General features: G+C 35.4%; 1 protein-coding gene across 1 annotated transcript in view; it reads left to right on the forward strand.

Moving 5' to 3' along the window:
* The window catches only part of LOC145240036 (ATP-dependent clpX-like chaperone, mitochondrial), a 68,508-nt gene that overhangs the window by 32,293 nt on the left and 23,300 nt on the right, over window positions 1–12,915 (forward strand). The gene's annotated exons all lie outside the window — the stretch shown is intronic.

Below are 12,915 nucleotides of genomic sequence, written 5' to 3' on the forward strand. Positions count from 1 at the left end.
GAAAAATGCGACTCCTCCCTGTAGAAAAGTGCCCAGTATAGGGTGAAGAAATTAATGTTTTTAGTCAATTTTTCATCTGAAGGGTCGAGCTTCAAACGATACTGATCTTGAGAAAATCCGTCGCCTCTATTGAAAGTTTTAGGCAGACATGCAAACATACATACATTTATATCTTGATAGCTAAAATTTTTGACCCAAACTGTCAAAAAGCTTGCCCTATCTCTGAATACTCTTTATGTAAAATTTCAAATGTTTAAACCAGAAAATGTTTGAGTAATTTGGTAGAGACTGCAGAGGTCAAATTTTGTTTAACTTTGACCCCTATTATGACCCCTTAAAATTTATTGTTTTGGGCTCAAATCAAGTTATTAAGCTAGATCCATGTCCAAGGAACCTATATCTAAAATTTCAATTGTTTAGACCCAAAATTGACAGGAGTTTGGTAGAGTTCTCAAAGGTCAAATCATTGAACTTTGACCCCTTAACAACCAGAGTTATTGCATAGGGAAATGTACACACACACACACACACACACACACACACACACACACACACACACACAGACAGAGACGTTCACTTTTATAAATATGTGTGTTTGTGTTTTGAAAAATATATTTTTGAAAAATGTTTTTGAAATTTATTATGTTATAAATTGAATTAAAAAAAATTCTTAATGCTGCAATATTTTAATTTATAAATTGATTATATTTTTTATTAGAATATCTTGTCCTTTTTTTTCCACTTTTAACAACTAGTCCTTTACTTTTCCATGTTTAAGCTTAACCATATTACTTTTCATACTCACATTTTTCTGTTGTAATCCATGATTTTTCCAGGCTTCCAGTAAATTCATTTGTTTAATTTCAGTCTTATTTTTTTTGCTCTCAAAACGTAAAATACACATATGTAATAACAATGTATGGCACTTGTCTGCTTTCAATAAAATCCCCATAATTATCTCCCTTTCATGCTTTCATTCTCTCTGTTTCACTTGTTACTTCACTTTTCGTGAAAGCAGTGAATTAGTAGCATCAGTAGTCGCTGAAGTGACATGGTTGCTATGAAAAAAAAACGTCACTCACCTCCTTACGTTTTTTACGATTTTGGACACCAGTAAATTCATTTTGTTTTACTGAAGGAAAATTAAAAATGTATTACTTTTTCATTCAAACACTGTTTGAATGATATACACTTTAATAAATATTTTGATATCCAAGCATGTATGTTATATCTTCATTAAGACTCATCAGTGTGGCTATAAAAGTCGTGGATATTGCTTACCGTTGACTGTTAAAATCCAATATCTTAGCTGATGTACCCAATTATAAAAACTGCAAATGACTAGAACATATCACATTTATTTTGTAATATTTTAAGATTCAATTTCAAAGAAAAGAATCTTACGTTTTTTTTTTCTAGACAGAAATTTTATCTTTCTATCAGTGCTTACTCCTTAAGAGCTAATATATATGTATATATATATATATATATTAGAAAAGTTTTTTTGTTTTTTTATTTTCTGTCTCTTAAATATACCTAAGCCATTATTTTTGTACCTTTTTTTTTTTTTTTTTTTTTTTTTTTTTTAATTCTTAGCAACTTTTTATTTTTATTTTTTTATTTACTCTTTCAAGCACTTTGTTCTTTAAATGTCGGGATGTTTTCTATGAATTAATTGTATGTACTTTAAATTTCTGCAAATGGTTTTCCCTGCTGCTAACACTCTTTATCAGTGCCTAAATCAAAACGTAGATTCCATGAACAAAGCTTCTTTCTTAGAACTGCACGCCTGTGGAACTCTGTTCCGTCTGCCTGCTTCTCACCTGACTACAACTTGGATGTCTTCAAGTCCAACGTAAACAAATTCCTGATGAACCGCCCACTTAAGTAGACACTTTATTAAATCTCCACACTAACGTACTGTACTTACAATAACCCTTATCCCTGAGTGGCTTCCGGGCCTTGATAAGTGGTGACCACCTTGTAAAAAAAAAAAAAAAAATGAGTGTGTAGATAAAGATGTGCAATTATTATAATTGATTTCAGAAACATTCATTAAGTTCACATGTAGCCCATTTATTGATCTTTTTCACGTTACCATTTTCCTTCAGAAGGTCTGACACAATTTAAATACATTGCATGCTTTAGGCATTTCATGCGGCTTTTGTTCAACGAATGCTTTAAACCTTCATTATCAAAAATGGGTACCCGTCCTTTACCTTCATATGTTAAGGCTCTCATTATGACTGGAAAATTAACAAATTCACTCCTGTGCTAATCAATGACCTCTGAACTCTCTTTTCTCTTGATCCATTCTTGTTGGCAGTGCTTCTATATTAAAATAATGAAAAAATATTGATTTTCAAGTAAAACAAATGGTACCTACATCATTTTCATGTCACAAATAGTAACATATCTAAATGCTGGTGCTGCCAGATCAGGCTGTCTGGAGATATTGGCTTCCAGAGACGACTGGTCCTGGATATGACCTGAAACTTTATCCAATGGTGAGGCCCCAGCTTGCGGGCTTTGGGGAGTGTTGAGCCACCCCTTAATTGCCATTGCTCCCAGGTCCACTCTAACCCGGAATGGAAGTACCTGTTAGGGTCCTAACTATGGGGTAAATAGAAACAGACTTGAAAACAACAAATATGTTCTATTAAAATATTTTTCTTCAAAATCTTTGGATTCGGCATTAAATAACCTGAAAAGGGTTGATATGCTGTAAAACAAAAACAACCAACCAACCCATCCAGAGACGAAATGCATCTAACATTGATCCTTTTTGTTTTTCTGCTTGCTTTTGCAAAATTTATGTTCTGCAAAAACAATAACCCACCTTTTCCTTCTTTTCCTCCTTCCTATTTCCCCTTTCTCTTTCCTCCATTTTGTGACTGGTTTCCTAACTTAAAATGTACCAAATATTAATACCCTTTTACCTTTTCCCATTGCAAAACTCATGTTCTGCAGGGCGGGGAACAAAAACGATAAAATCTTCTGGTGCTACCAGATCAGGCTGCCCTGTGGCTTCCTGAGACGAAATGCACCTACATTGACGTTTTTTTTGTTTTCTGATCTTTTTTGTAAAACTTAATTATGTTCTGCAAAACCAAAAACAAAAACAACAGCCTTCCCCCCCCCCTTTTTATTTTATTTTTTCCTACCTTACTCCCGGTCCTGGATATGACCTTAAACTACATCCGATGGTGAGGTCCAGCTTACGGGCTTGGGGAGTGTGGAGCCACCTCTTAATTGCCATTGCTCCCAGGTCCACCCTGACCCGGAGTGGTAGTACCTGTTAGGGTCCCAACTATGGGTTAAATAGAAACAGATTTTAAAAAGGAAAAGAAACAACAAAAAAAGAAAGAAAAAGAAAACAAATATATTCTATTAAATTATCTATTTATTTATTTATTTTTTTGCCCTGTCGGTAGGGCATGAGAACAAACCGACTGCCCCTCTGCAGAGGGTAAAAATCCCTCAATGGGGCAACCAGTTAGCCGTGGGTTGCTACCCGTAAAGTCTTAGGACGTGATCCTGGTGATTGAGCGAACCTAAACCAGGATACATAGAAGTTTAGGCACCGCAACACATTACTTTGGCCCTTACTTCGATTAGACGGGCGGTCGGAGAGGCCCGATCCGACCAATCGGCCAGTCACGCCAAGCCCCACCATATATTGCCCATTCCAAAAACTCACTACTAATACAACACATCCCCCCTCTCCCACAAATAACCCTACTCCCTAATATATGATGGAAAGCGGTGGCTGAGGGTCAATCGATTAGGTGTGAATATCGATGACGAGGCTGTAAACCCCTCAGGATTGCTACAGATCCCATAGCAATATCAAGAGAGAACAGATAATCATTATGATACCACCAAAGTCGGTTATATCATCATTGTATCCCTGTAGAGGCTGGGCGAATGGGTTTCCCCCCAGGCTCTTCCCAAATAGGACTCCGAGGTGGGTGGGGAACAAAGATGACGAAAAAAGAAAACAAAATATATGGCTTATTCCTCCCAAAAACCACCCAACCACCCAAAGAGAACCCACTCTGATGTCTCTGACATCAGTAGCTCTGACGAAGAGACGATAAAACCAAGGAACTCAACATTCGTAGTAATAGAATCAATGGAGGAAACTCCTTTGAGCAAACTATCACCTTTTAAAATTGAAAAAAATCTTAAAACTCTAAAACCAAAGTCTATTAAAAAACAATTTAACGGCAGCCTACTAATAGAAACCCATAACGAAGAACAAACTAAAGAAATATTGAAACTAAAATTATTTGAAAACATCAAAGTCAAATGCTACAGACATCCAACCCTAAATACCTGCAAAGGAGTAGTGAAAAGCCACGAACTTGCACTTTGTCCCTTGGAGGAAATCAGGACAAACTTACAGAAACAGAATGTGTTAGATGTTCGCAGAGTTCAAATTAAAAAAAACGGTGAGAAAATCGATACCAATACATATATACTAACTTTCGATTCCCTCACCATACCCAAAGAAGTGAAAGTCGGATATATGAAAATAAATGTAGAAATTTATATTCCAAACCCCCTCCAATGCTTCAAGTGCCAGAAGTTTGGACACCATCAAGATCGGTGCACACGATTACCAGTGTGTGGAAGATGTGGAGAAAGTGGCCCACACATTGACTGCAGAAAAGATTTCAAGTGTGCCAACTGCCTGGGAAACCATGGCGCTGGCTCTAGATATTGCGAAATATGGAAAAGAGAAAAAGAAGTGACCAAACTAAAACATATAAAGAATATATCCTACCCAGAGGCCAGGAAAATCATCGAAACTAAAACATATGCAGATGCAACAAAAAAAACTAATCCAATCAACAATCAAAATGGTCATATACATGTAACGGATACAACTGACAAGAAAATTGATGTCCTAAGCAAACTAATAAAGGAAATGAAAGAACTATTAGAAGAAATGAGGAAAATGAATAGTGCAATGTCTGCAACCAATCCAAGGATAATATTAAGTAAAGACACTACTGAACCACAAAAAGAAACAAAACCACAAACCATTTCTACAAAAACAACCGAACAACCATCAAACACATCACAAGCCAGAAAAGAATCAAAAATCCCCCCAGACAAAAAAAAAAAACAAACAAAAACAGGAAAAGAAAGATCCCGATCTATATCTCGAACAGGGACTCCGACAGAAAATAGATTTGAGGGATTGGAGACGATGGAAGTTGAACACAATTCCAAATGATGAACAAAATATTACAATGGAATATCAGAGGGATAAAAGCAAACCAAAATGAACTCACATTATTAATAACAAATATGAGCCCAGCACTTGTCTGTCTACAGGAGACCTTTCTGAAAGAAAATAATACCATCAACATAAAACACTACACATCTTACAACTACATAAATAAAGATACGGACAGAGCTTCTGGAGGCACATCAATACTTGTGAAGAATGAAGTCCCTCACAGACAAATAAATATAAACACAAACTTGCAAGCAATTGCAGTTTCAGTGACTCTACATAGAACTATAACACTTTGCTCAATATACATCCCTCCAAAAGAAACAATCAACGAAACTGAGATAACTCAATTAATAAAACAACTCCCTAAACCCTTTTTTCTACTAGGAGATCTCAACAGTCACAATGTTATATGGGGAAGTAAAGAAACAAATAAAAAAGGAAAAGAAATAGAAAACATAATAAATAAAAATAATCTATGCCTCCTTAATAATCAAAACTACACCTATATGTACCCAGCAACAGGTACTTTCACCGCCATTGACCTTACCTTATGTGATCCTTCCATATATATGGACTATGACTGGAAAGTACACAATGACACCTGTGGGAGTGATCATTTCCCAATCATCCTGGAAAGTCTAAGTACTAGCACTGAACAAAAAACACCCAAATGGAACCTACATAAAGCGGATTGGGAAGACTTCCAGGAACAGTGCAAAAACCAATTAATTATCGAAAAGAATGATGAAGATGACCATTTGAATTACTTCATTAAAACACTCACAAACATAGCAAATAATACCATACCGAAAACAACCAAAACCAACAATCACAACAAACCTTGGTTCACAAAAGAATGCAGAAAAGCCATCAGAGCTCGACGAGCTGCCTTGAGAAAATTCAAAAAGTATCCAACAAGCGAAAATCTGGATTTCTTCAAAAACAACAGAGCAAAAGCCAGACGAATCATAAAGGAATCCAAAAGAACAACCTGGAGAAATTATATATCCAAAATTAATGTGAATACCAAGGCGAAAACAGTTTGGAACATGATGAGGAAAATAGAAGGAAAGTGTAGTAGTACACCAATATCCCACATCTTTAAAGGCAACAAAATATACACTGATCAAAAAGACATTTCCAATAACCTGGCAGATAATTTATCAAAAATTTCATCATGTGACAGACAAACAGAGAAATTCAAAAAGATTAGAGAAAAGGAAGAGAAAAAGAAAATTCTATTTAAATCACAAAATACTGAAAAATACAACCAACCTCTTACCTTGCCTGAATTAAAAGAATCGCTAACCAAATCCCATGACACAGCTACAGGGCCCGATGAAATTCCATATGAAATCCTCAAAAAACTTCCAGAAGCCTCAATGAAATACCTACTTGAAATTTTCAATATTATATGGTCCAGTGGAAACGTACCGGAGACCTGGAAAGAGGCCACAATAATACCAATCCCCAAATCTGAAAACTCGAACATCCAATCCCAATCAAGTAACGTCTCAGATCCATTGAATTTCAGGCCAATAGCTCTAACAAGCTGCATTTGTAAGACCATGGAAAGGATTATAAACAAAAGACTAATCTGGTTCCTGGAAACAGAGAATCTTATTACAGAATTTCAAACAGGATTCAGGAAAAACCGAAGTTCAATAGACCACATAGTCAGACTTGAAACGTTCATCAGAGAAGCCTTTGTAAGGAAGGAACATTTAACAGCAGTGTTTTTTGACATGGAAAAAGCCTACGATACTGTGTGGAAGTACGGTGTTACAAGGGATCTGAAGGCGCTTGGACTAAAAGGCAGAATGCCAATTTTTATTGAAAATTTTTTAAAAAATAGACGGTTCAGAATAAAGGTTGGCACAGCTCTCTCGGACTTGAAAGAACAAGAGAATGGAGTACCTCAAGGGAGTATACTGTCAGTGACCCTGTTCAGTATCCGAATTAACAACATTGTAAAAAACCTTAACCCTGGGGTAGATTGCTCCCTATATGTGGATGACTTCCTAATATGCTGTAGATCTAGATATATATCTATAATAGAAAGGAAGCTTCAATTGTGCTTAAATAAAGTAATGAGATGGACGGAAGAGAATGGATTTAGATTCTCCAAAAGAAAAACGAAATGCATGCATTTCTGCAAACTAAAGAACATGCATAATGATCCTGTCCTAACCATGGAAGGAATGCCCATACCCGTTACTGACCAGTACAAATTCTTAGGGATTTTATTTGACAAAAAGTTAACATTCATCCCACACATAAACTATCTGAAAAAAAAATGTAACAAAGCTGTAAATCTTTTGAGAGTGGTAGCACATACCGATTGGGGTGCAGACAGGGAAACACTCCTTAAACTTTACAGAGCACTAGTCCGCTCAAAGCTAGACTACGGTTGTTTCATATATGGATCAACCCGAACATCATATATAAAAAGCCTAGACCCTATTCACCATACTGGTCTAAGATTGGCCCTAGGAGCATACAGAACTTCCCCCGTGAACAGTCTATACACGGAAGCACACGAACCCCCACTAGATCTAAGGCGAGAAAAGTTAGCCCTTCAATATTTACTGAAACTGAAGTCTTGCCCAAACAACCCTGCATACCAATGTACCTTCTATCCTAAATATGAAGAACTCTTTAACATGAGAAGAAAAACTATCAAAACGTTCGGGCTCCGAATGAAGGAAAGCATTGAAGAATCGAAAATTCCAATCTCCAGCATTCACAACTTCATACTGCCTAAAACACCCCCATGGACCATGAAACAAGTTGAAATAAAACTCAACCTAAACAAAAAGTCCAAATCTACCACAAACCCTATTGAATACCACGACGAACTTCAACATTTAAAATTACAATATTCAGACTACACCTTTATCTACACAGACGGGTCTAAAAGCAACAATCACACTGGATGTGCAGCAACGTACCATAAAACCACAATGAAGAGAAATCTTCAAAATGAAGCATCTATATTCACTGCAGAGACTATAGCTATCGATCTAGCACTCAACATAATTTCAGAGGAAACCACCAAAAACTTCATCATTCTCACAGATTCTCTATCAGTCCTATTATCTATACAAAATCAAAAACAAGAAAATCCACTAACAACAAAATTAATAGAAAAAATCAATATCCTTTCAACTACTAAAAACATTATTCTTGTCTGGATCCCCAGCCATGTGGGGATCAAAGGCAATGACAGGGCAGATACAGCTGCAAAAAGATCTTCTCACCTTCCAACTGACAATTTTAAGATTCCACATACTGATCTTAGACCCCAGATAAAAGCATACATACAGGAAAAATGGCAACTGCGGTGGAGTCAGCAAGAGGGCAACAAATTATACTCAATCAAACCTGAACTTAAGGAACGATGTCCGGACATCAAGAGATCACGCCGAGAAGATGTGATACTGACTCGGCTGCGCATAGGGCACACCAACTTTACTCATTCTTATATACTAAATGGAGAATCGGTGCCAGAGTGCATCCCATGCCAGGAGACACTCACAGTAAAACATATCCTAGTTGGGTGTGATGACCTTGCCCCAACTAGAAAATTATATTATACAGAAAGCAATATGGAAGACCTTTTTGAAAAGGTCAACTCAGCAAATATTCTAGCATACCTAAGGAAAGTAAATTTATATAAGAAAATTTAAGGAAATTTAAAGTCACCCAAATATACACATCCATGTATAAATACAACATTTAATTTCTTAGTTCAATTTTATAAAAAAAGGGAGGAAAGGCTGAAAAAGTCATTCCCCCCCTCCCAATAAAAAAAGTTAAAAAAAAAAAAGGACTCCGGCATTAAATGACCACATAGGTTGATATGCCGTAAAACCAATCAATCAATCAATCAAACGATAAAATCTTTATATCTATAAAAGTGAAATGTCTGTATGTGTGTACATTTCCCTACCAAATAACTGTCAATTTTCAGTCTACAGACTCAAGATTTGACATAAGGAGTATTGAGATTTGGGAAAATCTTTTTAATCAGTTTTCAGACAGAAATTTGGTTGTCACAGGATCAAAATTCAACGATTTGACCTTTGAAAACTCCACCAAACTCCTCCGCCAATTTTGGGTCTAAACACTTGAAATTTTAAATGTAGGTTACTTAAACATGGATCAAACTTGTTTTTTAAATATTAAGGAGTCAAAATTGTGGTCAAAGTTAAAAAAATTTTTTTAAATTGATCTCTGTGGCCTCTACCAAATTACTCAGCCAATTTCTGGTCTAAACATTTGAAATTCTACATAAAGGGTATTCAGACATAGGGCAAGCTTTTTAATCGGTTTGGGTCAAAAATTTGAGCTGCCAAGGGGTCAAAGTTCAAAATATTTGACCTTTGTGGTGTCTAGCGAACTACTCGGCTAATTATGGGTCTAAACATTTGAAATTTATACATAATGGGTAGTCAGATATGCGGCAAGCATTTTAATCTGTTTTGGGGCAAAAATTTGGCTGTCAAAAGGTCAAAGTTTAAAGAGTTGACCTTTGCAGATTCTACCAAATTCCTCCACCAATTTTGGGTCTAAACACTTGAAATTTTAGATGTAGGTAAGTTGGACATGGGTAAAACTTTGTATTTTGATTTGAGACCAAAATAATAAATGTTAAGGTCAACATGAAAAAAAAAAAAATGACCTGAAGTCGCTACGAAATTACTCAGACAAATTTTGGTCTAAACATTTGAAATCTTACATAAAGTGTATTCACATGTAGGGCAAGTTATGAACGGTGCATAGGACCCGAGCAAAGCCAGGTTGAACTGCTAGTCTACTATAAAACAACCAAACCAAACACTACAGACTAGCGATTGAAGATACAAAGAGTTTGAAGAATAAAAACTTTCTACAAAATAACTGGATGCAACATGAATACTATTTCCAAAATAACTGTATTCAGCATTAAATAACCTGAAAAGGGTTGATATGCCGTAAAACAACCAAACCAAACTCTACAAATATTTGAAGATATAAAAAAACTTGAAGCATAAAAACTGTTTCCAAAATAACTGGATTTGAACCTGAAAAGGGTTGATATGCCAGGAAACAAAACAACCAAACCAAACATATCCAAAAAATACGGAAAACTATAAGGTTGAAAAATAATTATTAATGAAAAACAAAGTTGGAATAAATTTAGTTTGATATTTCAAATTAGGTTTATTACATGACGTGAGCAACAGAACTTAATTATCTCCCCTGTCAACTTAGATTTTTTTTTTTTTTTTTTTTTTTTTTTACAAGAACACAAGTTTGTCCAGCTGGGCAAACTTGAGTCTTTGTACCAGAACAATATCCAGTAAATAAAACGTTTTGTAAATTGTTATTTTTTTGCATTTCCATACACCAAACGTGGATATAAATATCACTAAAACATCCGCTGGGTCATAAGCTTCATTTTGGTACCTTACTTGCCTGGGTGGGTTGCCTGTAAGCTGAGATAAACCGCGTCACGCACACACACACACACACACACACAGTAAATCAAACTTACTAAGGGAGATAATAACTTCTGGTGAATACGGAAAAATATCCAGTAAATAAAACGTTGTTTAGTAAATCGTTATTCTTTTGCATTTTTTGTTTGCATTTCCATACACCAAACATAGATATAAATATCACTAAAACATCTGCTGGATCATAAGCTTAATTTCGGTACCTTACTTGCCTGGGTGGGTTGCCTGTAGGCTGAGATAAACCGTGTCACACCCACACACACACACACGCCGACAGACATTAGGAAAATTTATAAGAAGATAGGTGTAATATAGTGATTAAGATTCCTTTCACAAGTTTCTTTTTTCATGAATAATTATTTTTCTACCTTATCGTTCTTCATAATTTTTGGATATGTTACTATTTGAGATCTAACAATCACGTAGATAACATTTGTTTCACTTGAAATTTAATATTTTTTTCGTTTGTATAATATAGAAGCGCCGCATTGACACTTAAAAACTCTGACAAGAAAAGTATATATGTTTCGTCCTTTTTCAACATTGGTATTAAATTCAAAATTTTATTGTGAAAGTAATTTTGGTGTTTATCGAGTTTTAGCCAATAAAAATTATAGTTTTGTTTTTATAAAATAAAATCATATTTGATTGGTAAATTATTCCAGGTGGTATTATTATAACTGCTGAATTATGTCCCTTGGCTGTTGACATTATTATTATACATTATGATACGGCACAATCACGTTGACATACTGGTTCTTGCCAGATCACTGAGGTTAAGCAACATTGAACCTAGTCAGTACCAGGTGGGTAACCATTTGGGAAGGCGAGGCGCTGTATGCACCACGAGGTAAAATACCAGGTTGGGAAACTGGCGCAGTTTATCCTTCTCTTGAGGGTAGATGGGACTCTCTTAAGCCGTGGTAGGCAACCCATCTAGTGATGGCGTCATGATAAAAAAATACCCTTGATACCCCTGACAAAGCATCAAGTACCGACAAGATTTGAATTACACTGCAAACTCATAGTGATGGTCCTGGATATGACCTTAGACTATATCAGCTGGTGAGGCCCCAGCTTGCAGGTTTTGGGGAGTGTGGAGCCACCTTTTAATTGCCATTGCTCCCAGGTCCACTCTAACCCGAAGCGGTAGTACCTGTTAGGGTCCCAACTATGGGTTAAATAGAAACCAACTTGAAAAAAAAAAACAAATATATTCTATTAAAAAATTGTTCTTCAAAATCACTGGATTTGGCATTAAATAACCTGAAAAGGGTTGATATGCCGTAAAACAAAAACAACCAACCATGTAGTGAGTTCAATCTTGGCTACGGCCGCACTGGATGGATGGCTGTTGACATTAAAGTGAGAAAAAATGGCAGATGAGATATTTCAGCATTTAAAATATTTATTTTAATTAAAAAAAGATACTTGATGAATTTGCGTAAATTTTAGTGTACCATCTTTTTTAAAACCTAACATGCACATACATAATTAAATTTGAGGTGCTTCTTCGTTATAAGCGCAAAAATGAAAATATTGAATTTCAAATAAAACCACTGGTATATTTATTCATTTATTTGCGAACTGTTATCCTAATCTTTATAGTTGTTGTTTCACGATCCCTGGGACACATGGCATAGTGGATAGACGTTTCTATGGTTCCAGGTGATCATTAGTTGAAGATGGCGGTTTCAATCCTATCCAAAGCTGGCCAGAGGATTAGTTTGCCAAAAACATGGTGAGACGACAACAACTATGGAAGGCAGTAATTTCTGAGAATACAGTTAAGACTTGGCATTCCTATCCCATCATTGTTAACTGCCTGACGAAGGCCAGAGGAATAGATGGTTGAAACGTTGTAAAACAACTGTAAAGATGAGGAAAACTGTTTGCAAATAAACAAATAAATAAATAAACAAATAAATAAATATACAAACAAATATACAAATAAATAAATATTTATACAAATAAACATACAAATTACTCATCTCAAAGGGTTCCGATAATTAAATGAAATCAATGGTGTTTACTTATGTCACGGTAATGAACACACACATCTAAAAATTATAAGGTAGAAAATTAATTATTAATGAAATGTTTTTGAAGAAAATTAGCAAGACTTTAGTTTTGCTAATTGGCTTAAGATTTTTAAAGTTTTCG

Source organism: Euprymna scolopes, chromosome 19 (genome assembly GCF_053919585.1).
Source record: "Euprymna scolopes isolate OS-2025 chromosome 19, ASM5391958v1, whole genome shotgun sequence".
NCBI classification, from domain to species: domain Eukaryota; kingdom Metazoa; phylum Mollusca; class Cephalopoda; order Sepiida; family Sepiolidae; genus Euprymna; species Euprymna scolopes.